The sequence below is a fragment of the Nyctibius grandis genome, chromosome 7 (assembly GCF_013368605.1).
Source record: "Nyctibius grandis isolate bNycGra1 chromosome 7, bNycGra1.pri, whole genome shotgun sequence".
NCBI classification, from domain to species: Eukaryota; Metazoa; Chordata; class Aves; order Nyctibiiformes; family Nyctibiidae; genus Nyctibius; species Nyctibius grandis.
Window position 1 is genome coordinate 17,975,596 of NC_090664.1, and position 26,853 is coordinate 18,002,448.

At 35.6% G+C, this 26,853-nt stretch overlaps 1 protein-coding gene across 1 annotated transcript in view; it reads left to right on the top strand.

Annotated features, from left to right (window-relative positions):
• TBC1D5 (TBC1 domain family member 5) overlaps positions 1 to 26,853 on the top strand; it is a 350,320-nt gene that overhangs the window by 17,243 nt on the left and 306,224 nt on the right. The window contains exon 2 of the mRNA XM_068404675.1: positions 8,970 to 9,031. The gene's annotated coding sequence lies outside the window, so the exon portion shown is untranslated. The remainder of the gene's footprint in view (positions 1 to 8,969; positions 9,032 to 26,853) is intronic.

The window sequence follows — 26,853 nt, forward strand, 5'->3', positions numbered from 1 at the left end:
GCTCTCAAGCAGAGGAGGGGTTGGTTTCTCCAGTTTGTGTCAATCCTTAAAGCACATGCACCTTAGTACAAGCAAGGTACTGCCTATTTTTATTCACGTAACGACAAGGTTCTTTTTGGCTGCAAGGTGCCTTATAGATTGAATAACAGGTATCATGATCATCGCCAAACAGCGATTAAATGGGAGACTAACAAAAGCTGCAACTCGCATATTTCATTTTCCAGTTTGCTGGGAATTGTAACTATAGGAAAGTGTCCAACGTAGTTCATCAAACAGTTTCATTAATATTTCCCTAATAATTCTAAATGTAATAAAGGGAAAAATGCATCTGTATATATGTGTTTAGTTGAATTAGCTTTAAAAAGCATGGGTACAAGTATGTTTTGTTAATCATCAGTTACTATAGATAGTGAAAGTTCTATACGGAAAATAATGAGGGTCCCGATTTAGAGGTGGCACAATGAAAAGAGTTTTTACTCAGTTGGAAAAAGTTATTTTGTTGTTTTCAGCTCACATTGGAGCCCGAAATACCTAATCTGTAATGCCTAAAGAAGTAAAAAATTGCAAACTGTTTCTTACCCATGAGAAATTAGATACACAGCTGCTAATCTGAAGCATTTTACCCAATTTAAATCTAACATGGAGGCCTTTTCTTCTTTTATTATAATAACTTAAATTCTTCTGTATCTGATTCCAGTAATGAATTACTAAACCTGGCTCAAATTTTTCATGTAACAGTTAGAGAAGAGGTGAGTGCAGTACTGTTGTATCATGTAAAATACTAATTTGCCTTAATGAGAGATTTACTTTTAGTTAAAGGAATGTAAACGGAAAATGTGTACAAAATATATCAACTGAGTCTTTGCCTAAATTAACAAAAAGTGAATTTTTGGATATTCAAACTTAATTCAAAGATGTAATCTAATGCAGGCATAATGATCTTGTTAGGTCAGTAGTTAATGTTCTCATAATAACATTAATTCCCTCTTCCTTCAGGTACTTTATATAGCAGAGTATACTACTATGTAACTTGTTACTGTTATGGTTCCCATTAATGGTCATTATCTTGAAAATCTTTGAAATATTCATGATTGTATTTTCCAATGTTCTTTGTGTTTAGGTGGTCTTAATTAAAAAAAAATTATGCTAATGGGCTTTGTTTTTCCTACTTATCACCAGTTTAGGTAACTTGTCCTCTGAGAAATATCACAGACTTAAATGCTACCATTTACATTTCTGTTAGTTGAATCTTTCCTCCCCTTTTTACTGTTTTATAGTATGCTGGCAAAATTACTGCATTTTCAATGATTAATCAATTTCTTTTCATACAAGACTGGTATTCATCAGTCTTCTAATTCATCTGGTAAACTTACAGCACATAGCAATGTCTGACATGTACTTTTGTCCTTTGCAGACCAGGTGTTTCTATACTCTTAGATTTAAAGGTGAAGCCCTGATTTTTACTTCACTAACAACATATTGTACTATAAATCTAATGATCTGTTTGGGGATTTGAGTTTAAAAAGTGCTCCGAGTCTCACTCTAGTGGATAAACCAACTTCTTTTGTACAGTGCTTGCTAATAGAGGTGGCTGTTTTATTGATGAATATGGAAAAAGTGTGTAGTCCAGTGCTTTGTTTCATTCCTCTAATTTATGACACCAGTAATAATGGATGATGAATGAGATATCCAAAACATTAATAAATTATCTGAGGAGGTGTACTAAATCAAAGAGGAGGAGACTAAGAAATAATCTCATATAATGCCTCCAAGAAAAGTAAGCTAATTCCAGAGTCATTTGTTCAGCAATATGCAAAAACACAGAGAAGTTTGTTGAAATTGAACTGCTATAGTTAGTATGATGTTAATATAACTCAGCATTCCAAATATGCTATTCTAGACATTTGGATTGCCATCTTCAGGTGGCAAGAGATGTAAAACGTACAGACTAAAATAATTCTTAAATATTTAAGTTAAAAGGTTGAGTTTAAGCATGTTCAAAATAAAACCTAGCAATTTTGTCCTACATTGATGATGCTTACATCCTCTTCCCTAAATTCATCTATCCACTAACAGGATTGAAATTTGCAGCGGTTTTCTGCTGTAGTTTGCATTCACTAACTTGATGATTCTATGTGAAATATTCACTAGTTCTAAAAGAAGCTTTGCAGCCTTTCTTTTTTCTTAGAAGTGAAGTTTCCATGTTTTGTCCTTTTGGATGCCGCGAGCAATAGTTCTGCTGGTGACACTGGCTATCTCCAAAGGAGTCTTCGCATCAGAAAAGCATTTGGCTGCTTATGCAGTATTCATATGCCACTTTGCTATAGACAGGGAGCAGCAAAGTAGTGGGTCAGTTTTATGCAAACAAACTATTGCTATTCTTATAAATGTTTCTTATTAATGTTAGTAAGTACAGTGAAATTTAGTCACCATTATAAAATGGAGTGAGATTTAGGGAGTGCAGATGTTACTGATGTTGGTAGAAGTAAAACATCCTGGAGGTGGTGTAAGGTTTTCCATTTCACAAACTGATGATTTTGAGGTTCTGTGACTGTGATTTTTATCACATTTAGATGACCTATGTGTGGGCTCAGATTGTTTTGTTATCAAAATGAGCAATGATGTGTCTTTTGTCCTCCCCCGTTCTCCTTTTTTTTTTTTTGTATTTTCTTTCAATGCCTTTGCTGGAGTTTATATGGGCATGTGGAGCTGATCCATCTGATAGATAATATATTTTTTCTTTGCTGAGATTATACAATGAGTTGTGAAACAGTTAAATATTTTTGATATGGAGTTAACCAAACATCATAAAGGCTATGCGTTCTATGACTGACAATGGAAAACCCTTATCCTTGATGATTTCTAATCAAATTGGATCACCTTTGGATACAAATAGTTAAACGTACCTACCTGGTTGTATTAAACTTACTATCCATTTCCATGTTTATTTCTTAAGTGTAAAGTAGTGCAAAAGAGCATCCTACCGTACAACAGGGCCAGGATAGTAATTGGTTTTCTATATTTCATTGATCTCAACTTCATTTTTGTAACTAAGGTTATGCAGTGACAGCTGGATACTAAGCCACTTGTATTGAGCTTCTTTAGGTTTTTTTCCCAGTTCCCCCTGTCATGATCCCCTTAAGAGTCCCAGTGATCCAAACTGGCCATGGTGGTCTGGATGTTGGCATGCTATCACTACACTCATGTTTGTCTTACAGCTGGACACTTGCTAGCTATGCTACTTTCTCATTTACCAGAATGCATTTTATTGGTCATCTTTCTACTCATAGCCTTAATTTTAACCTTTAACTGTGGAATTTATTGTAGTTGCAATTCTTTACATAAAAGTTGTCATCAGAAGGTGTCACCAGTTGCTTTCTACTTTTTGTTTCCTCTCAGTTTTTAATAAATATACTGAATATTGTTAGTCACATGATACTTCTAATCATTGATCTTTATGATGAGCAATTAACACACTTTTTTAAAATAGTGAGTTGTAAACAGTATTGTCTTTTTTTTTTTTTTTTTTTATTTCCACCTTAATCTAAGTTCAGGAATGTTGTGAAAATGTTGATGTTAATTCTAACTTAAATGAATGTGCTGTGTTATATGAGTCAGAATAGGACTCCTTTGGCTCAGTCAGCCCATACTTATGCAGTTGTTAAATTTTACTTGCTTTTCTCCATAGCTGACGTGACCAGGTCTGTAATTTTTAACGCTGTCAAGTTTCAAGAGAAGTGGAGGATATCAAGTATTTTTAGAAACTGGAATTATATCTATTTTCTAAGTTTATTAGATCTTTACACATAAAGTATATACATAGATTTTCTTCTCAGTGTATTTGTCTTACCTTTTATTTCCGGCTGTTTTCTTCTGGCCATTTATATTGGAGTTCCACATATAACTTCAGGATCTTTACTTCACTCTTCCATTTATCTTAAGGTCTGCCTTTGCTGCAAAAGTATAAACCTAGTAGTCAGTCTTCAAGATGGTTAATGTGTAGCACTACATTGTACAAAGGAAATGAGGGTCTTTGCGTTGTTATCTGTGGTGTTAAAACTGGGTTAGTAATAAGGGTGGGATGGATTTCCCTGTTCTGTAGACCCTCAGACTTTCTCATTATGATCAGGATGAAATCAAGATCTGTTGAAGACCAAGAAGATGTTTCCCAATAAGGGAAAGATTGAAGAGAATTTGTTTGCATTACCAGTGTTTGCCACGATGCCATCAGACCTTAGTTTAAGGAAGGAACTACTAAGAAAGCAACAGAATCCTATCATATATTCAATACCTTTCTCATTATGTTCAGTGTTAAATCAAGACCTTTTAAAAATCAGAGAAGTCCATTAAACTGTTTTAGAGGTTAAGGTGCTTGTTCGTGATTGCGGTAACATGGCTTTAAGTTTCTTCTACTCTGTGTTACATTGCAGGAACTTGAATCAGCATTATATATCTGAGATGAGTGCTCTAATGTCTCTGTGCTGCTTTTTGTTCCGGAGAATGTGTCTTACAATCTTATAATGGATAAATTTCACTTGAAATTAATTGGAGCAGGCAGCCAAAAAGAGCATGGTAGCAGAACATGGAGTGTACAATGCTCACCTGGATAAAAGAACAGACTCCTTCAGTTATTTATGGAAAGTAGAAAGATTCTGCATTTTGCAGAAATTAAAATATCTGTGTCGACATTCAAATATACTGAGAAAGGGATTTGGCAGCTCTTGCTTTACCAAAATTGGAGCATAAGCCTTTAGTCCAACAACAGTTAAGGCCTAAATTGGGAGAGCCCTTCTATGGAATAAGACATGATCTGATCTTTTTGAGAGTAAGATGCAATATCCATTCTCTTTTATATGAATATCCTTAAAGAACAACATTATTAATCGTGTAAGATGATGATTGCATACTGTATAAACTTACAAAGTAGTCAGTCCTTTGTGTGCAAATCTGTGCAATTTGTAATTTTTTATTTGATGCCTCAACAAATGGGGCATCTGAAATAAAAATGATTGCAAAGAAAAAATTTTCAGCCATGTAAAAAAAAGTAACCGATTCACTAATATATTTTGTGTCGGCAACAGAGGAATGCTTTGGCCTTAAGCATATTGCTTGAGAAATAAGGATCTTAAATGTAGGGTTGTACTCTGTCATGTATATGACATTTGAGGGCTTATTAAAATCAAGAAGTGCACAACCAAGGTTCTTTGAAAAAGAGAAAATAACTTTTAAGTACCAAAATGTGAATATGAAATAACTGTAAATTAATTTTTTGTCCAGTCTGTTTATTTAAGCATTAATTGTGTTTCATCATTTCTAGTTAATAGACAACGCATTCTTTAAATAGGGTAGTAATTGTGTTTTTTAAACACAATAGAAGGGTGTCTTTAATTAGAAATTCAAATTTTGCTACCAAAATAAAGATTCCATAGTTTAGAGTACATCCAGGTTAACATATTATGGAGATGTCTGCAGTGAATTCTGCAAATCAATACAATGACGAGTTAATTGTGAAAACTGATACTAGTTTCATTTTCTTATAAATCAAGAGGTTGGTAAAATGTACGCTAACTGTTGATCATTAGAATACAAAACTATCAAAATCAATTAACATGCATATCTGATAACTGATTGTATAAATATGAAAGTCAAATAATTGTAATCGTTAACCATGGCTTCAGGTCATATGAGTTGTCAGCTCAAAAAAACTAGAGGAGAAAGAGGTTGATTTGCATATATTTAATGTGGCATGCTGTACATGTGGGAATTTGAGATAAACCTTTGCTAATAAACTTCTTGTTTTTATCTAAAAATCGACTAGAAAATGTGGGTCATGACAGTCAAGTGAGCTATGTGTTGTATTGATAGCAGTTGATTCAGTAGTTTGGGATTTAACATGTTGTAATATTTTAAAATTGATTTTTTACTAAGAGACAATTGGAAGAAGCTGGTTAAGAAGTTACTCAAGAAATACTCAAAGTTCTTACCAGGAAGATACTCAAAATTATCCTATAACTGATTGTAGACTGGGTTACTTCTACAGTTTTTAGGTAGACTTATACACTGTGTATAACAAGCACTTCTTTGCTTTTTATGATTAAAAAACCAGACATATATTAAAAATTTTAATGAAGGACTGTACTGAGTCACAAAAATATCTTTCTATGTGAAGTGGACCAAACAGGTAATTTTTAATTTAATTGATCAATTGTAATAAATAGAGGGAGCGAAGCGTGGCAGAGGAATGAGGCTTCTGGCCTGGAAAGAATTTACATATTATTTAAGTTCCTGAATATAATAATCCATTGCAGTATTTTTTTTTCATTGATAATGCAAAATATTCTATGTAACTCATAACAATTCAAAGAATCCTTGAAACGTGAGTCAGAATATAGTGGTCAGTACCTTACATTATCTATAATATGGTTAAGCATGTCTGTCTTTTTACCCATGTTTACTCCTGAACATTAAAAAAAAAAATTCCTGTCCTAAATTTCGAAATTATATGTCTTTCTAAAATTTCCTCTGGTTCCTGTCTTTGTGGGTTCCCAAAGGGAAGAAGCAGCAGTATGCGGTTTCTTTTGGTCTGATTTGTACCTGCAAACTAAGAAACTTTCTGATGATGGCAGTATCAAAAGGTGGAGAATAGAAGATCTCGTTGCTCGGTGCTTTTTACTGTGAGCCTTATGTAAAATCTTGCCATTGTAGAGATCTGAAATTTGTTCTTGGGTATGTGGTACAATCTGGTTCCTTGCATTATCACCCAAATTAACTTGAATACTAGCAAGGTGGCCTCCTTATTGTAGCATTCAGCTTCTCAGCTTGGGCAGAGCACGCAACAATTACTCTATTTCTGGTATTCTTGCTCTCTGCAGTACACCTGAATGGCACTGCCTTTTGCTTTAGTCTTCCGTTGACTGGTCTTTTGCATGATCTGTAGAGTAGAGGCACCTATACTATGAAGGCTGGGGGAAAAGGACCAGCTGGCAGAACAGAGGAATGGAATCAAATTCAGTTTCTGTCCTTTTCCTCTTGTGTAGGATGGAATTTGCATTTGATTGCAAGAGAGAGAAAGGTGGCTATATCCCAGGTCATTGGCTGTTTTGTGTACTTTCTTTAAATGGTTTACATGTCTATTAAAGGGTCATAATTCCCTGCTCAAACTTAAACAGAAATAGTTGTGTGAGGAGGTCAGTTCTGTAACCATAGTTTAGAATCCCAAATTAAACATGAAAGTAGTTAAAAACTAAGCAAATTTTAAAGGGAAAAAAAATGTGTTTTTAACACATCAGTGACTGTAATTACAGTTTTAGCCCTACTGTAACTCATTAGTGAAAAATCACTTTGCTACCAGAGGCTGCCAAGCCGCAGATGAATGAAGATCATCTATGACTAAGTGGTACTTCCTAGAGAAGGTCTGATTCCAGAATCTCAGGATCATTCCTGAGCCATCGTGTGTCCCAGTAATCCTCAAAATCTTTTAATGTGTGAAGGTATATACTGCTTTTACAATGATCCATTACTTTAAAGAAGAGGGATTTGGGATATGTATGATTTGTTTTGGGGGTGGATGAGATTTGCAGATGTGGTGTGGGAATGAATTGTCGTTCTCAAACAGAAATCTGTGCACTAAAAGAGAATACCTTAGCAAAAAAACCACAGTGTCATTTGTCCCACTTCAGAAACATATATTGTGAGAAAAAAGTGCTTCAGATTCCTTAAAATATAGAAGTTTTCTGTACTCCTGTGTTTTGGGGCTTGCAGTGTTATTAGCTCAAAGGGGAAGTATGCTTTTTCATGATGACCGTATTTAGCCAGGAGGAACAGTCCTTTTTAAAGCAAATTGAAACGAGTGTATGAGAGCGTGAAATTATCAGCAGTACTTGTGCACATTTACATTACTTCTACATACTCTTTTGAATGACCACACAGCAGAACAAGTACTTCATTTCTGCTGTGTTGATTTTTCTTGACAAAACATGGCAGTCTATCCAAAGGAGGGTGTTTAGCCAAGATAAATATAAAATTTATGATTAAGCAAAGTGTTTCCTTATTATAATCCCTGAAGAGAATTTGAGACTTGTTAAATATAATGTGCCCAGGTAGTTTTAAGAGTAAATTATCCTTTATGCTTTTAAATGCTGAAATACGCAATACCATCAACCATTTCAGATCTTACTAGTAGAAACAACACTGCATACTGATTTCTTTTGAATCAAGTAGCAAAAAAACATGCATGTATATAACATACAACCTCAGGTTTGATATATTCATTCAGTTTTACAGTCCTGTACAGAGGTCAGGAATCCATGGTTTATAAAACTGTGTCTCACTCTTTCCTGTAATGTGTGTTATGCAGGAAAGCAAGTGAACCTTTTTGACAGAATGGATAAAAATTGATAACATGATTACACTTCTGGCATTTCTTTAACTACTATATTTACAGAATACCACTTTGAAGAAAACTATGGTGACTGTCAATACTATTCATTAAAATAAATGGAGAATGAAAACTGATTCAGGAGATGAGTGGATTTTGACCTTTGTGGTGCCGGTGTTGGCTTTGGAGTACAGTGTTCTAATTGAATTGTGAATGTACTTAGATAGTGGAATGATCTCACTGTATTCTTTCAAGGACTTTGAACTTCCAAAATCAAGGATAACATTAGATGTCAGCCAAGTATTTTGTCCTTCTTGTGGTTTGTCTTTACATCTGAATTAGTGCCAGTTTGCACAGATTGCGTGTCAGCTTAAATACAAGAAACAGGCCTCAGTCTGCTTGAACTCGTTCCACCAAAGACTTCTAAAAACTTTCGGTAGTCTGCAAACTGTAATGGTTGTTTCACATTAAGTTGCTTTGTAGAATTATAAAACAGCTTTTCTTGTGCTTTCAAATAAAATGTTGTCATCTGCTAATGAATGAGATACCATCTGTAATAATTAAGGTTATTCTACTTGTTTTCCCCCTGCAGCAAAACTTCTGAAGGTTTGCAGAAGACAGTAAGAGAACCACCAAGAAGGCTATTGCAGTATTGTAAGTACTGCACCTAGGAAAAAAAAAAAATATGTGAATTAAGAATGTTGTAAAGAGATTTTCACTTTTTTTTTGGGAAAAATGAGCTACATAAAGGGATTATGTGTAAAATACAGAGCAGGATGTATTGTTGCAATCATATTAATAATTTAGAAGGGAAAAACTGCACTCTTGTAAAATCTAAAATTGTATCCTTGTGCAGTGTAATCAGGAATTTACCAATAGCAGTGAAAAATATTTCTCTATCCACCAAAGATTGATCTAGTTTATATACATTTGTTTATTTAAAACTATCAGAATTTAGAAAATCACTGTAGTTTTGTAGGTTTGTCATTTGTTTTAGTGACTTATTGTTTAGGTTATTTTGCAGAATTATTTATTTGCTGATTTATTTATGTATTTCATTATTTATTTATTTGATTATTTAGTAAATTATTTATCTGATGAATTATTAATACATCTTCATGACATGCTTTAAATTATTTATAACTTAATTTTGAGTTTATTGCTTTTCGACGCTGCATTGTTACTGACTAGTTTTGATTTTTTTTTTTCTTGGTTCTTGAAAATTAAAGTACTAGCTCTAAGGCAAAAGTATATTCTTTGCAGAATCCAATGAAGTAATTTACCATGTAGATACTAATTTTGTTTAGCTTTATATTGCTGGATAGCACTTTTCTACTTACTTAGCTTTTGCTTCTATGATTTCATAGATGTGTCAAGATCAAATGAGTGACCTTTAAGGAGCAAAGATAAATGTTTACTTTAAAGCATGTAGAAACAGAGCAGTTCTATTTTCCTCTTAATAAGTACTCTTTAATTATTCTTAAAGTTAAGTTGAGATATTTTTGTCCCATTAAAATGGATGTTTTTTACATTAGACTCTTGATAGTTGAAATAATACATTTAACTTCTGATAAGAAAATAATATATTCACGTAAATAACTCGTATGGAGAGTTCCTTTTTAGTGGCAAGGTTTTAAATATATGGGGAGGAATGGTGGTATCTTTAGATACATGCAGAAGAACATACATGTCGAGGGGGGAAGGTGGGTAGTAGGGTTTTTTCCCCACAATGTTTTTTGCATGCATAGGAATTTATATACTCCAAAAATTCAATGTCTGTGGTGTTGTGTGTAAACTACTCTCAGGTTCTGTATTCACAACGAATTGTTCCTAGTGCACAACATGCTGTTGTGAAGCCTGTTTTTGTATTGCTTTCTTTTGTCAGTTAAAAAGGTCTGAAATCTCATATTTTACTCCAAAGAGTCTTGAGTGAATGTATAAAAGCAGTATAAGGGGCCAATTTTAGGCTTCGTGTATGAGCACCAGCTCTATGGAGTTTAAGTCAGGTGCCTGGGATCAGAATCTGACTCAGAGTCAATTCTGACTGATGGGTTTTTCAGGACTGATGAGCCTCTCACCTGAAGTTGCCTATTTGACCTCAGTTCTGGATGAGTAGCTCGGGCGGTCGGCAGCCACCTCGAAGGAGAGTGCTGTGACTGGCAGCCCTGTTTCAGAGCTGGAATTAATAGGGCAAAGCAGCAGTTCCTCTGCAAATGTGCCATGTGCATAACGTGGCCTTTATTCTATGTTTAGTGCTTGAAATTAATTACTATATACTTTAAAGTTTTAACACAGCTTGGAAAGGCTGCATTGTACATTTCAACTTTCAGTGCTGTTGAAATACAGTAGAAATGGCCTCTGTAGACAGGTTTCACTATAGAACTTAAATTATGCATATGTATATCCAAATTCCTTATTTTGAAATATTGAATGTATGAATATTTAATTTGTATCTTGCTTTAGTATCTTCATATGCTTGCCTTAAAGGAAGCTGTTTCCTTTGATTTATATACATGGATAAAAATGTGTGTACAGTATGTATCAGTGGTTTTTCTCTCTACGGTGTTAGATGAACAGCTTTAGATAATAATAGCTACTGATTTTTGTACTGCAGCTTGCTGCCATTGTATAAAACATAAATTTGTTGTATTTCTTCTATTAATCTTACTTGAATTTCAAATTCATTTGCTTTCCAGAAATGTTTTCTTAATTACATGCATTAGGAAAAGTCAAGTATGTTGCAGGTCTTAACGATGCAGTATTTTTGGTCTGTGCGTAGTAACAAAGCTCTGAATATTTTTATTTGGGGCAGAGTTCCAATCTGAAATTTACATTTTTCCTTATTTGAATGTTTTCACTGAAGCTAAGAACTCAAAGGGAGTTCCTCAACATATACTAGTTTATGCGACATGCTTTATGAAGTTTAGTACAGTCACTCTTATTTCCTTGTGTAAACGAGGTCTTATTGTTGAATAAGACCTATTGTAAGCAGTTACAAAGGTAAGTGCTGTCAATGCATTCTGCCACCAGTTTCTCGGAGTATGAAACACTTCCCAAAAGAAGTGCTACTACTGTTATAGGGTAATAACGCAGCTTATGTGTTGGCACTGAAAGTAGCTACTTCATAATGATGACAAGTGAAAGTACAGCCAAAGTTCACATTAAACAAGAGATTTCTTTCACACCTCATCCATTTTCTGGATGTGGTATGAAAATAGCTTTGTTCCTTACACTTCAGTATTTTTAAAAAGAAGTTATCTTGAAATAATTTTTGATGCCTTGTATATTACTTTGTTCACGTTTTAAAAGATGGACTGTGGAATTCTAGCATGCTAACTTTGGTGCTACAAAAGCTTACATTTTGGGTGCAATTAGACAGCATAAGTAGTATTTCATCTTACTATACTATTTTTTGGTTTGCAAATTTGCTTAAAGGCATAGCTTTAAGTTCTAGAAAAAGAACTATTAATGTGCAAGGTGGTATTTATATTGATGTTGCATGACTGACTATGGTTTTATTCTTTTTATATGTTTTAAGAAGAAAGATACGGATTTTTTTCTGAAAATTGCAGTCTGTTGTTCAGAAATAGTAAAAAAGTGAACCTATCCGTGTTGACAGACTATTTCTTAGCTCTGTTTTAAAAAGTTCACAGTAACGTGAAAGGATCATTTATGCTGTGTGCTCAATCAGTTCGCCATCTTATACTGAAATGGCTAACCAGGATGATAAAATAAGGTGTCATTTTAAAAACATAAATAGTCACGTATTAGATAATGACAACAAAGCTGGCTTGTTTCACAGAGGGTGCTGAACAGTTAGGAGATGCTTGTTGGGAAGTCTGAATCTGGTGTATTATTGGTAGGTGTATTTCTGTTCTAATCTAACTCCATAGAAATCGCAGGAGCCATATTAAGCTCTTCTTCAATTTATTCCGTACAGATAAAATAATTTACATCTTGTGAGTCATATATTTCCTGTTGTATCTTTTAATACAGCCATTTTTAGTATTTTTCTTGCCTATCTCCACTATTGGTATGCTTAGAGGGTCTGTGTGTTGGAGCTTGTTATTTCACCCGTGAGGCAAGGAGGAGTTCAAATCAATAGCAGTGTGTTGTTGACACTAAATGATGTTTCTTCTTGCCACAATAAGACTTGATTTTGTCATCTTAATGATGCTAGCTTGCTTCACAGAATAGGGATCAGCACTCCCTCAAAGCAAACTTTACAAGTATTAAAAAAATTCCTTTGAAGGAAATACTAGAGAAATACTTCAGTACTTGTAACCAAACACATACGTTGGCTTTGTGAAATGAATATTCAAGTTCTGTTTCACTTTATAGGGAAGCTGCTTTGCAATGTGTTCTGGAAGTCTGTGTTAAAGGATTGATCAGAGATGACAGTGATGAAAGCATGTTTTAAAAAGAAATTATGCAAACATCATTTAAAATATAAGTTCACTTAAAATGTGGGTCATAGTAAGACCTCAGCTAAAAAGAATGACAAAACAAAAAACCTCAAGCTAGTAGAAATTCTGTGTGTTTCACAGAAAAATCTTTGCAGCGCTGCCTAGAAAGAGGAAAAAAGTACAGCCAGCAAGATGTTACCACGCTAGGTCTGGAATTGCACTCTGTAGCATGGTCAAAAAGGAGTAAGCAGTTGTTCTCTTCTTGAATTAAGGATCCCATAGGGAGAGAGGTGTTGTAGAAAGATGTGAATTTGAGAGGAAATAGCGTAACCATGGGAAGAAATTGTGTGATGATAGGAACTTATGGGCATAATGTTGGCAGCAACAGTGGGTTATTGAGAAGCACAGGGTCTTTTGTGTTGGACATCTGAAAGCAATAGTAGAGTTGAATCATCCTATTATATTATTAAAATATCCTCCTCCATACAACAGCATATTTGTACATTTATATACATATCTTTCACTGTATGAAAGATGTTACTTTTTTATCTGAAAGAACATTAGAAGATATTATGGCTGTGTGGTTAAACGTTCACATGGTAAATTGTGAATTTTAACTTGAATGTTGAACCCCAACAGCCTGTTCTATGAAAGCCTTTTAACAGTAGCAGCTTTATCACTAGCTACACACGTGTAGCTTTTCTGTTCTATTTGCGCTGTTTTCATTGTTTTATATTTTTATGCAAAACATGGGTTCTCAGATGTTCATAGTGTAAACTGCAATCTAATGTTTTTTGGTTTTACAATATCTCCCCTTCTCATTTCTTCTATATGATTTTCATAAAGTCACCTGACATAAACTGTCCACACATCATGATGACCTTTTCTGGAGAGGAAATGCCTCCTATTTTGCAGGCAGTGAAAAAAATCCTCCTGAGAATTACAGTAATTCGTTATAGTTCTGTAATGGTAGTGAATATTATATAAACTTTAAGCAATATTTTGTGTTTTTTTTAAATGCGTGTTAACTGCAGAAAATGAGTAGCACCTAAAAGAAGATGACCAGGAACTTCAGAAATGTAGCTCATTATGTTTATCTACCTCAAATCCAGAAAGTTTTTGAAGATTCTCCTTCTCATTGAAATATCTCTTACTGAGTTAGGTCAAGTTTACATCAGGAGCACTTTGCCAATTCATTTATACTAGCAATACACATCTACCTCAGATGCAACTTACTAGCAAATTGGTAGTTAGAATAGCTCAGTCTTGTTCATGCATACTTCTTCACTCTGTCTCCAATGCTGAGAGAAGCTAAAAATCAGTTTTACTAGTGTAACTTCCCCTTATTTGCATGAAGTTAGCACACTCATGGAATACCACCAGTTTACTCTATCCTGCCACATGTAGGTATAATGTCTTACCATAGACTTTAAGATCTCTACCAGAAAGAGCCTCTAACATGTAGTCAGCAATACAATGAAGATGCAAAAAGTTCAGTAAAGACGGCTGTGCCTAGTGTGGTGACTTGTCTCTGCTGAAACATGTTTTTCCTTTCAGCTGAAATTCTGATCTTGTAAATATTTGAGTGTAACTTGCAACAAGCTGATAGTGCCCCTTAAGTTGATGAATATATTCTCTTACAGCATTATATTTAGTAAACACTAATTTTAGAGTATTTTCTTTATCCCAGGCTCTTGCATTTGACGTATAGTTATAGCTAGATTTAATGTTCCTTACTCTGTTGTGAGGATCAACAAACATTAAAAAACATCCCTTATAGTGGTTGTGAAAACAGCAAAAATGTCAAAGAGCTTTGTTATTCTCCCTTTTCTTGGTTGTTGTTTATATTGTTTCTTGTGTGTGTTTGTGTAACTGCCATGTTTCAGTTGACCGGAGTTTTTAAAAGATTGTCCCATTTTATCATATTTATGTCAATTCTAACATGTGATAAAAAAGTTGGGAGGTTTTAGATTAATACTGCAAAACATAACTTTTGTACAGTAAGCTTTAACATGAAATTCGGATGATTTGTGGATTCAGGTAAACAAGAAGTAGTTCCTTTGGAATTATAACATCTATTGATATAGATATAGTTGGTGTGTATGAGTCATCTGGAAATTTGATGTATAAGCTTTTCTTTGAAATTTCTCCTATTTTGCAGTCAACAAATGAAATTGTTGCAATTATTTGACTAGATAGATTTACTTTTTTCTGTTTCTATGCAGAATTGCTTTTGTTTTTGTACTGTGCAACTCCTCGCCATGGTATGTCTAAGCTATCTCTTCTTTAAGTGGTACAAATGATCATTTTTGTAATATTTTCATTCGCAATTTATGAAGAGATCTATTTGCCTTGCTGTGCCTACTTGTTCTTAATAAATACCTGCACTACCCGGGAGTTAATGTAAAAATAACTTGGAAGTGAGAAATATATTTTGGTAACAACTGGAAAAAAAACCCTTTTATTTCTCTTTAATCACCTGAAATCTACAGTACTACTCTTAAGACTTTCTTAGAGAGAGACTATTGTATGCATGTGCGTGCAATACAGTCTTAGAACAGTTAGTAAAACGACGAGCACATCTGAAGGCATATTCTGCATTTTCAGTGAAACATTTTGAATAAGTAGCTGATCTATTGAGTAGAGTTGTCCGTTGATTCTAAAGATATTTTTCTCTGTGCTCAGACAAATCAAGATGGTAATCATTTATAATTTCTTGCCTTCATGAAAAGGAGTGATGAATAATATGATTGGAAGGAATGCGTGAGTCATGAAATAGGGAGCTGGGCAATCATGGAAAAATTCACTTTAAAAACTCTCTTCTGCTTACCAGGATCCGTAATGTGAGTTCAGTTTTCTGTAACATACTCCAAAAATTACGATGGTAGAGGTTTTAATAAAAGCCTTGGGTGGATGAACAACAGCTCTCTAAGTCGATTCAAACTTTGGTTGGTGGGTTATAAAAAGGAGTTCTTTAACTCGGCTAAAAGTGGTCATGGACATAGCGATCAGAGGACACTCTCTCTTCTGACCCACCGTATGAATGTGAGAATGAAATGTCTTAAAATATACTACAGTTAATATGGAGTGAATGTAGACCCTATGGTCCTGAAAGTATCTGCACTACTATAAAATGGCTTTTAAGAGCTGTTAAAATATTGATAAATTGGTAGAGCATTTCAGAAACTCATTTCTATTTCAGACGTAGATCTGTGTAGCCAGTCAACATTTTCTTGGGTGTACAACTACACATGAAAGAGAATAAAACTCATTTATTGTTACTAAATAAATGGCTTAATTTGTCATAGCTCCACCCACAAAAAAAACCCATCAATTTTTCAGCTTTTCTCCCACACTAAAATCATCAGGCATGTATTGAAAAAATTGCTCAGTAGAATGAAGCACCAACTCTGTGTCCCAGGCAAGACTCACATAACCAGCTGTTGTTCTCCCTGCAGTGACCTGGGCTAGGCAACCTAGCATCTGCCTCTGTTTTCTTTTCAGTGACCCAAGCCAGATTTCTTCAAAGCCTGTTGCCGATATTTTCCCTGCAGTCACTCATGCTAACTTCTTTTACATGCTACAGCTGTTTTTGAAAGATCTCTTCCCTTTTTCTTTTCTGACTCACTCTCTCTGTAAATTTAAAGAGGTGATTTTTAAAATTCCTGGGTAATGTTGAGCATAGGACGGTTGTGGTTGTCTTGCTTTAAGGTGTATGTCAGCACCATAGAAAAAGGGCAAATTAGATTTACTTCCCAAAGCAAAGCTCAATCTCGCCTATGGTTCTTATGGTCAAAGAATCCCGATCTTGAACTGAGTTAATTACATTTATTTAACTTGTGAGAATCAAGGTGAAGCTGTTGGTCGTGGCTTGGGACTGGGCAGAGTTCAGAAACATGCAGAAACAAAAACGGAGATATTTTGCTCTGTGAACTAACAGTATGAAAAAATTATGTGGCAAAATGCTCTAAACGAGAATAAAAGGCTGTTAACGATATAAACCTTAATCAGTAGGATTAACCTGACCTTGGGAAGGCAATATTGCTAAATAGCTAAATGCAAAACAGTAAAGTTTTAAGTTTGCCATTTTGGGGGAGATACAGCTCATCTTTCACAATCATTGCCAATGGAAATTACAGGAAATCTTTTAGAAGGGCTATTTTTTTTTTTGTAAAAACAAAAGCCTGTTTTTTCGTTTTTTTTTCTGTAAGACATTCAGATATTAAAGTGAGCCAGAGGTTCTTGGTTCTTTACACATTTTATAGTGAGCGTATTTTAGGAGAGATTGTGCACCTTGCTTTCAGTTTGCAGTCTTAAAAATTCCTTTGGCAACTCCAAAACAGTGTAGCTGGGCAAGTGATGTAAAAAAAAATGCTCTGGCTACTACTGAGTAACTAGAATTTGCCTTAGCTGTAAATGCAGATGATATGCATAATATGAGCATTTTGCCCTTTCTAGAGAAACATGAAGTGCTTTTTAAGTCATCTTTGTTCTGAGACAACTAGATTAATTATTGTTTGAACAAATACTGCTCCGCAATATACATTGAAGCATAGTAAGATTGATTCATTGGGAGAATCACTTCAGAAACTGAAGAAGGTAGTCGTGCTAAGCCCCTTTCCCTAGCCATGTATTCTGACCACTTTGCATGGATGCACAAGCAGCAGCCTGCGTCATTCTTTTGCTGTGTTAGTTTTAATCTTTATTAAATAATTTTCTGATCTGTCTACATTAGTGCTAGTTCAAGGAAGGGGTGAGAAGAAGGCAGTTGAAGGGGATAGGAGGCAGTCATGAAGCAATACTCTGAGCCAGTGTCTAGGTATGGTGTTAAAAGATACTGCTGCCAGGTATGTAGAACGCACAGGGTAATAATCGCATACTGGCTCTGAAGTTTACCTCGCTGTATTTTGCTATAGCAGGAGTGCAAATTGTAACGTTTGGTTAATTCTAACTCTAATTTGCTCATTTCTACTTTTGTTGATCTTCAGAAAGTACATCATCATTTTAAAAAACAGTTTTCTTAGACACTGGAAAAACTAATGCAGAAAAAACCCCCCTATATTGTCTGGAAGAAGTGAGCTGTTTGGCTCAATATGATAGGGCTTTTCTTAAGTAAATTCCTTGTGATGCATTATTTCTTCAGTGTTCCAAAGTTGTCTAAGGTAATAATTAATGCATAATTTATAAGTCTTCATTGACATTCTATGTATAGAAATTCAAATTTTATCGTGTAATTTTTCTTGTATACACCTCCGTTAGTTCATCTGTCTTGTAAGCCTTTGGTTCTCAATATTTACCAAAATTTTTCTCTACAAAGGATTTCTTTCCAGGTCTTATACTTTCCTGATACAAACATGAGTGAATGTGCAAATCCTCTGTGTTCAAAACTCATGCTCTAATTAAATTCAAGATACATGTCAGTGTGTCTGTATATATTTTTTGATTTTTAAAGAAATATTTTTGTGTGGTTATTTCATGAAGGTCATGCTATCAAGTACAGTGTTTTGTTCACATGATTCTTTCAGAGTCTTGGGAAAAAAAACCCAGAAAAATAATGCATGTGACGTATTTGAAGAAATAAGGTTAATACAGTGATTTGGGAAGACCTACATTAACAAACTATTTAAGGTCCTATTGCTGATTTCTACATAATTAACACTAGTGATGTATAAATATCTGTTGAATACAAATAACTTGAGCAAAAACTTTTATGGTTTCCATAAATCAAATTACAGAATCACAGAATAGTTGAGGTCAGAAGGCACCTTTGAAGATCATCTAGTCTAACTCCTCAGCTCAAAGCAGGGTCAGCTAGAGCAGGTTCCTCAGGATGTTGTCTGGTTGGGTTTTGAATATCTGCAAAGATGGAGACTCCACAACTGCTCTGGACAACCTGTGCCAGTCTTTGATCATCCTCACGGTAAAAGAAGTTTCTCTTATTTTTAAATGGGACTTCTTTTATTTGTATCCATTAACTTTTGTCTGTTCCATCTTCTGTACTCTCATCAGAAATGTCTAGAAACAGATAAAATCCTATGAGCCTTCTCTTCACAAGGCTAGACAATCCCAGCTCTCTCAGCATCTGCTCATATTTCATATGCTTCAAATAGTCATCTTTGCCCACTGCTGGACTCACTCTAGTAAGTCCATGTCTCTTGTACTGGAGAGCCCAGAACTGCATACAGTACCCCAGAAATGTATCACCAATGCTGTCTAAAGGGGAATAATCACTTCCCCCAACTTTCTGGTTCTATTCTTCCTAATGGTCTTGGGTGTGTTTCGCTGTAAGGACACATTGCTGGCTCATGTTCAACTTGGTGTCCAGTAGGATGCGTGGGTCCTTTTCTGCAAAGCTGCTTTCCAGACGCTGAGTCCCCAGCCTGTAGTGTGGCACACGGAGTAATTCTTTTCGGTGATTGATGTGAGGCTGACCAGCCTGTAGTTCCGTGGATCCTTCCTCTTGCTCTCCTTCAAGAGAGGAGTGATATTTGATTTGCTCAAGTCCTTAGGACCCTGCCGTGATCTCCATGCCCTTTCGAAGATTATTGTGAGCGGCCTTGCAATGAGATTAGCCAGCTCCCTCAGCCCTTGTGAGTCCATCCCCTCAGGGCCCATGGACTTCTGTACATCCAGTTTGTTTAAATATTCCCAAACTTGATCCTGCTCCACCTGGGTCAGTCTGCTGTGCCCTGGACTTTCACACTGGTTTCATGGACCTGGGGTTGCTGAAGGCTTGTCTCACCAGTAAAAACTGAGGCAAAGAAGACATTGAGGATCTTGGCCTTCTATTTGTCTTTTGTTACCAAGTTCCCATTCAGCAGTAGGCCCACACATTCCCTAGTCTTTTGCTGCTGATGTACCTGATGCCCTTCAAATCCCTTGCCACATTCAGTTCCAGCTGGGCTTTGGTTTTCCTAACCTCATCCCTGCATATTCAGACGATGTCTCTATATTCCTCTCGGGTTACCTGTGCCTGCTTCCATCTCCTGTATGCTTTTCTTCTTCATTGTGAGTTTTGCCAGCTGCTCCTTGTTCTTCCATTCAGGCCTTCTGCCATGTTTGCTTGTTTTCCTGCTTTTTCGAATGAACCATTCTTAAGCTTGGAGGATGACATCCTTGACAATCAGCCAGCTTTCCTGGACCCTTCTCTCCACAACCACTTGCCATGGGATTCTTCCGAGCAGATCCCTGAACAGGTCAGAGTCTCCTCTACTGAAGTCTAGGGTTATGATCCCACTTTTTGCTGTTTTTCCTCCTCACAGGATGCTGAACTCCACCATCTCATGGTCACTCCAGCTAAGGTTGCCTCCAGCTTTTATATCCCTGATCAGTTTTTCCTTGTGTGTAAGTATGAGGTCCAGCAGAAAGCGTCCCCCTTAACAGCTCCTTGATAATCTGTGTCATGAAGTTGTTGTCAATGCACTCCAGAAAACCTCTGGATTGCTTGTTCCATGCTGTGTTATTCCTCAAGCAGGTACTGGCATGGTTAAAGTCCACCATGAGGACCAGGGCCTGCAAATGTGAGGGGACTCATAGGGCATGTTACCCAAGTGATTGTTCAACTCAGATTAAGTTGTTAATGGTAAGAACAAATAGTTCCTTTTCAAAAGGGAAAAGAGATAGAATATATGGAATAGGTTAGAAAAAAAATTACTTTCTTGTGTGATATTAGGAATTGGTCATTGGCCTGGTTAGGTAGAAGGGATTTGGGGTAGAGATTTTATTTTTACCCAGATACTGTATATGAAGCAAGAGATTAGTGAATATTTTGCTAAAAAGCTTAGAAAATTGCAACTAAATATTTTTCATTTCCTCATGCATTATTAACAATGCTTCTGTGAAAACATGATCATCCTCACTATTTCTTTTTGACAACCAATTCCACAAAAATTTCTACCAGCAGATGATTAAATATATGGAAGGAAGACTGGAGGAGGAAGGGGTCACGTGGAAGAACTGCCAAAAGTTCTGTGATGCAAGGTTTCATTTTTGTCACTGATTTATTTTCTGATATTCAGTCTTTTTCAGTCTTTTACCTTCAATTATATTTTTTAATATGTTGTTGTTAGAACTGCAACTGAAGTTTAGTGATTTATCTTTTTTTTTTTTTTTTTTGGAAATTTTTAGAGTAGGACAGAGCATGCTAGAGACCTCGTGTTTGATGGTATTTGAGCTTCGGAAGTTGCAATGTTCTAGCTTTTTTACATTGTTCTCAAATAGATAGTGTGCCCATAATCTTAATAATTTAAGGACAGCAAAGACACAGCTGAAGTGCATTCCACTCATTCAGTACAAGAGGCGTTTTTTGTTCCGTATGGTTATGTCTACCAACCCGTTAGCTAAAACGTGATTAGAAGTTCAGTTGCTTTCTCTCATGCTGCCTTTGTTATGCTGATTACAAGAGTATGTTATTCCATAAGTCTGGGCATTTCTTTACGTAGAGCATGCTTTTTCACTGCACACTTACTATGCCTTTTATTTGTTGTTTGAAATAGCAAAATGAAGTGGTTTGCATAGCACTTTTTTTGTGCAGAATACTGAAAAGATCATAGCATCTGCTGGTGTATACTCAAAATGGCTGTTTTATTTCAGGGATAGACTATACATCCCCCAAGATGTGGGCAGCATGAGTGAGACCTGCTGCTACTACTAAATAATAAACTTCCTTTACTCCCTTATGTAACGTCACTTCCTATCTTACCTCATTTTATTTCCTCAGTCTTTGAGGATGATTCTTGAGTGTAGAAAGAAAAGAAAACTTTACAGGAGGATAGACCTGAATGTATGTATTCATGTCCGAGCTGTGATAATAACATTCTTTTCTTTCTGCGAAATCAGACTTTTACCCGTTGTTGGCTTGACTGAGCTGACTAGCTGAGTGACTTGCATGTTAAAACTAAAAGTGAAACCAAACAATCAAACGCCCCCTTCAAGAGGAGCGGGAAAATGGGCTATTTTTACAATATTTTTTCGAGTATTTCTAAGTTGATGTGGTTGACTTTTGTTGATGAAACATTTGGGAGTGAACTCTTTGGTTTTTGGTTTGGGTTTTTTTTTTTATTTTCCCCAGAGTCTTCAGGTGGTTTGAAGCCTTTATGACAATTAATTCAGATAACTCAGAGGTCAATTCAACATCTAGTGACTGTCCAGACTTCGGTTTGTGACCCTGAACTAGGTCAAGAAGTTATCTGATTCTTAATAGTTTGCATGGATTTTTACATACGTTGCTTTATAGTGGGTGTTTTTGCTTAAAATTGTTTACAAGCACTGGTTTTGGAAGGAAAAGAACTCATGAGCATTTTCCTGAATAAAAGTCTGTCTCATTTGTTGTACTCTATTGAAAATTTCTTGTTTAAAGTTCCTATTCAGAAATGTACCTAGCAGGATTCATAACTTTGGCTTACCTTGCATACCTTATAGTCAGCTCTGGTTGCTGTTTTTTGTTGTTAGTGGACAGAAAAAGGTCTTTGGTAGCTCAGGTTAAAATGCAGCTCTAGAGAATCTTGGAGGTTGAACCTTTGCTTTTTGCCAAAAGGGTAATGATGGTGGCATTGTTGATTTGTATACCTTGGAGAGGGGAGACAGGAGATGACAAGTTCAGTTCCTAATTCACTACCACATGCGCTCTGTGGCCCTTCTCTGCCTCACTTCCTTGTGGAGATGACAGATTTACTGAATGGTAAATGCAGAACTGAATGTTCCTTTCTTCATCTCAAGGTTTTGTCAGTGTACAAATAGCTGTGATGAAAAAAATGTGAGGAAAGGGAACTAGATTGATGGAGGTGAAAAATCACACCAAGAGTGACTGAGGGTGAGAAAATCTGTGAACCTGTGCCTTAGATGAGGATGTTTTCTCAAAACTGACATTTGCCAACATGGTGGTTCCTTTGGGATGAAAACAATTAAGCAGACATTATTGACTATAGATAGACCCATACTTTCTTATGAATCTAAATAACGGACTCCAAGGGCAAATGACTTTTCACTCAGTGATCTGATGCTGGGATCAAGTGTATTTTTATTTTTGGTAGGCTTCCCAAAGTGTATCCCTCTGTCTACTAAGACCTAAGTTCTTTGAAGGCTCTTTTGGCCCAGCTGCTGGGAAAGCATCGATATCAATACCTTGCCTGTGATTTAGTTTCTCCAAGTTTTGTTTTATTTACAATATTGTCATAGTTATAAAAATACTCAGCCCTTATAACAGTGTTTGTTCTCTGGAAAAATTTGTGAGATTGACTTCAACTTGTGCTTGGTTGGTTGCAGCAGATGATGATCTGTGTTTTAAATGAAGAAAGGAAATACCCTGCTGTACAGTAAAATTAGAATACAGATTTTACAGTCTTACTGAAAAGAATAATTAATATTTGAGAAGTAGATAGGATAATTAATTGCTTTCAAATAAATCATCTGGAATTTCCTGTATTTGTGAACATTTTTTGTATTGCTAAAGGTAGTATGAAAACATTTGCATGTATTTTGGACTGGTATTTCATACTGTACTCTATATTGAGATTAATGATGAGGAAAAGAGTAAGGCATTTTTGTTATGGCCAATTTATTTCATTTAAGACTGTATTATCATTTGGTGAAAGCCCTATTGATTAGCCTTCATAGCTTTACAGAGCTTTTCTTCCAAGCACTTAAAGTTTGAGTTGTCTCAGTCCCATAGGACTGAAAGAAAGCTGTTAGTACCAAGAAATTCTTCTTCTGTAAGTTTCCAACAGCTTGAAGCCTCTTGTTGGAATGCAAAATATTAGCACATTAATGTTATTAACCCCTTTAGTACAAAATGCTTTTGGAAGTAAAAATATTTTTATATCTTCAAAGTCTGGATTGTTTCTTCTGTATGAGTACAGTTTATTAAAGCTGAAAAATGTGTTGCTGTGCAACAAACAGATGCTGCTCTAACAATGCAATACATTATGTACCAAAAATGATCTTGGTTTTAATCATAGATGCTGATTTAATGAAACAAGACTAGCTGACATCAAAAATGGATTTAGGATGTGATTTTGTTTTCTCTGTGTTTTCTCTACATAATTAATAGGAATATGGTACCTTATATATTCTGTTTTAAATTTGAAAGTGTACTTTGGTTTTATGTCATTTTATACTCCTTGTTTCTAATTCTGCCTTGTATAATACTCTCTTTTTATTCCTTTCTGTGATATGACCACAAGGACATTAATAAATCTTGTATCTTTAATGTGTTTCCTCAAAAAGTATTGCCTTTTTACAGAATAATTCTGTTTATGTTTAATCCTTCCATTTTACCCACATCCCTTTTTTTCATTTATTTTCTGAATGTTTCCTATCCAGTGTTTTCATCCTGCATTTACCATGTGGGACATGTGAGATGTTTGTCTGTAACTAATGTTAGTTTATGGATCAGAAAAACAATGGTAATCAATATCTTCAGACACTATGAGCACGTTATATCTTGAGAACGCTTCTGACCCCCTGGGAGCATTTCATTGTTGATATCTCTTCAGTTTAACTTTCATTTTATTCCGCAGGTACTTTGTAACTCAGCATCAGTTGCTAGCTCTAATCCTTCTATCACCGATATAAATTTTGACTGACAATTTTACTTTTAGATAAAAGTCAGATAATACTATACTTGGGGGGAAAAAGGTCTTCATATTGTGTTTTTAATTCCACTGAACCCAGCAGAGTTAAATGTAGTTTGGATGCACAGGGAAGAATTAATGATTGGAAGATACAGAGTTGGTAAATTATTTATTCTGGCTCTGAGGAAGCTGAAAAGCTGAGTGAAAGACTAATAAATCATTTGTGGTAGTGCTGGTTGTCACTTCCAATTATTTTAGACGGTTTTGTGATAAACTGCAGCACCTGCTAGATATCCCTGCACCATCCCTTGATGCTTGCAGTGCAGCTTGTTCAGTCGATTATCAAAGGCAAATTTGTCTAAAGTTTCCTCAGGTTGGAAAAAGAATTACTTTTCTCAGTCACCCCTTCTCCCATTTTTAAGCTCCTTTTTCATTGCATGCATGAAAGAGAGAAAATTGATGATATATGTAGAATTTTATTGACATAATGTACATTCAGGTATGGTCGATTGAACCACTGAGGAACAGGATGAGGTGTGACGTGTCTGTGTGAGTGTAAACCTACCCTTGAAAGGCTGGCTTGCTTTCATCTTTCTGAATACCAGCTCTTTCTAAGGTATGAAAACTAGCATTCATCCTCTGGTTTTGAGGATTGTGTTGGAGCTAGTGCTGAAGTTACAGAGGACGCTGACTTGAATATCAGTTGACTTTGTCACTTGTTAAACATTTCTACTGCTTTTATTCAGAAAGTCTTCGTTTAAAATTACAATTACATGTACAGAGGCCCTGCTGATCCTCAGCGTGCAACACTGGAATAAGTAGAGCAAGGCAGAGAAAAGTAGTTGGAGGACTGGAGAGAAGATTTAGAAAGAGCAATGGAGTGACTTTCAAGAAGGAGAACGAGCAAAATGTTGGAAAGATTAAGGTTGTTGGTAAAGAAAGACTTGAAAGTAAGATGAATGGTGAAGGAAGAAAGAACTGGGATGGGTTAGTGGAAGTCAGCTGTTTCTTTATGCCACCTCACTGAGAACAGCGTTGTTAGGCATTGTGTCATTTAGCTGCACTTGGACCAGCCTTTTCTCTGAGACAAAAGAACCAGGCCTACCCTGAAAATATTTCTCTTTCCAAGCTGAAAAACTGGTAAAATGTAATGCCATTCTATATGCATTACTTGCAAGCTTCTAAATTGGTCATCTCAGAAAAGAAAGAGAAAAGAGTTTTAGAAAGTTGAGCTCGAAGTTCACTTTGTGTGTTGTCTGAAGGATTGGGAGGAGGGAGCTCCTGGCTGTGCAAGCAGTCACGTGTTCTATTTCTGCTCATCTTGGGGAAAGGACTGCAAAAGTTGAAAACTGCATTTATTTATAAAAACGGAGTGCATCAACTAGTCAGCTTCAAACTATTGAGATTCTCTTTCACGTCTCTGTAACTGGTGAAAGGATGCATCTTCCACACCATGCTGAAAGACTTGCTAGTAAATGTTGAATGCTATAATTTAACAGGTATACAGTAAGTTTTCATTATCTATTCCATTATCTTCCTAACATGATCCATCCAAATAACATTGAATTCTAAACATTCTGGATCAATACAACCTACAACTCCAATCCTTGGAAGGTAAAAATTCTAGGTTTTTAATATTTATTTCCATTTTTCCATTGGTGGGTCCTGGCTTGGAATTTCAGGTGAAATCTTTGTCTTAGGAAGTGATAGTATTTTGACCCAGATAACTAGTTCAAGACAAATCAGAGAAGTGACCATGCTGACTGAAATGGGAATTAAAAGGGCTTTGTTTTCTTGCTCTAAATCTTGTTCAGATAGAAACTTGTTTTTTTCATTGTGCTTCTGTAGGTCAGGAAAGAATCAGAGGGAAATACCAAGCACAGTCACCTTGCTTCCCCAGATGACTTCAATAGAGAGAGATCTGCAGAATTTCAGCTCTAGATCTGTGAACTTTAAGCAAGCTCCATGAATACATCTGTTCAAGTTCAAGAAAGTAGATACGAGGTGCCAGAAAAGCCTAATAAGCTCTGGCAAGGGGTTCTTGTTGTTTGCGGGGTGGGGCAGATATTTTGCTCAGTTTCCTGGAACCATTTTTGATTGTATTAGAGTCCATTATTTGCAACCCCTGATGACAGTATAGAAAGGACAGGCTGTAGGAACTAATCTGTATTATTATAATTGTATTACTATTAGAGAGTGTTTCTGTAAGCATGGTATATCTGATGGTAACAGAAATCACTGGAATTTTTTGTGCGGCTTGAGTCTGCCATTTATTTATGATTTGAAGATCTAGACTTACATGGATATTAATTATCAGGTTTTTACTGTCTTATGTTCCCAAAGAAGGGTGGTGTACGTAATAAATGTTGATTTTCAAATAAATATACTTTTGCTGTAGTAGTTTATTGCTAAACACTATTGGTACATTTACACATTTTTTTAAAGCAATTGCAGACCTTAACATGTACAAAACTAATAATTTTTATAGTTTTGCATGAAA